The following is a 950-nucleotide window of genomic DNA, read 5'->3' as shown; positions in this document are numbered from 1 at the left end:
CAATGCATCAAGTTTTTGGCGCCGTTGCCGGGGACAATTTCGTCAAATTTCATTTTCCTGTTGTTATATCGTTTAGACTTAGGTTATTTCCCGCCGGTCGATGAGAAGGACTCGCAGCACCGGAAGTTTAAGCTTAGTAAACCCTCTAGCGGAACCTGAACGTTACGCTCGCGCACGTTTATTCTTTCATAGAATTAAGAGAGCTATGGCCGAAGATCAAAACCAAAGACCTCTTAAGGACTTCGCTCAACCATCTAATGAAGAACCTAGTTCTAGTATAGTAAACCCAATCATACCAGCCAATAATTTTGAACTTAAACCATCCCTGTTGCAACTAGTGCAACAGAGACAATTCGCGGGTCTCGCTACCGAGAACCCTAACCAACATTTAAAAATATTTCTTCAATTAATAGATACTTTTAAAACCAATGGAGCTTCTCCTGAGGCAATACGTTTAAGATTATTCCCTTTTTCCCTCAGAGATAAAGCTCTATCATGGTTAGATTCCCTTCCACCCAATTCCATTACGACTTGGGATAACCTTAGAAGAGTTTTTCTTGCTAGATATTTTCCCCCGAGTAAGACCGCCGTTCTTCGAAACCATATAACTAGATTTACCCAAAACCATGGAGAATCGTTGTTCGAAGCTTGGGAGAGATATAAAGAGTTGTTACGAGCATGCCCACATCATGGCTTAGAAAATTGGTTAATCATTCAAACCTTCTATAATGAACTTCATTATAACACAAAGATGACCATCAACGCTGCCGCAGGCGGTGCTCTGATGAACAAACCTTATCCTGAAGCTAGTGCCCTCATCGAAGACATGGCTCAAAACCATCAATCATGGGGAGTCGAACGAGCGACAGTTGAGAAGAAGGAAGCCCAAGGAGGAGTGCATGAACTGAGCTCTATAGACATGATGCAGGCTAAAATGGACGCATTAGCCC

The 950-nt window shown here is 42.4% G+C and overlaps 1 non-coding gene across 1 annotated transcript; it reads right to left on the bottom strand.

Annotated features, from left to right (window-relative positions):
* Positions 1-589: 589 nt before the first annotated feature.
* Positions 590-696, bottom strand: LOC127077727 (small nucleolar RNA R71). The gene has a single exon (XR_007787506.1). It is a non-coding gene; the product is annotated as a small nucleolar RNA R71 (small nucleolar RNA).
* Between the last annotated feature and the right edge of the window lie 254 nt (positions 697-950).

This window comes from Lathyrus oleraceus, chromosome 4, assembly GCF_024323335.1.
Source record: "Lathyrus oleraceus cultivar Zhongwan6 chromosome 4, CAAS_Psat_ZW6_1.0, whole genome shotgun sequence".
NCBI lineage: Eukaryota > Viridiplantae > Streptophyta > Magnoliopsida > Fabales > Fabaceae > Lathyrus > Lathyrus oleraceus.
This window is presented reverse-complemented; position numbering and strand designations above follow the sequence as displayed.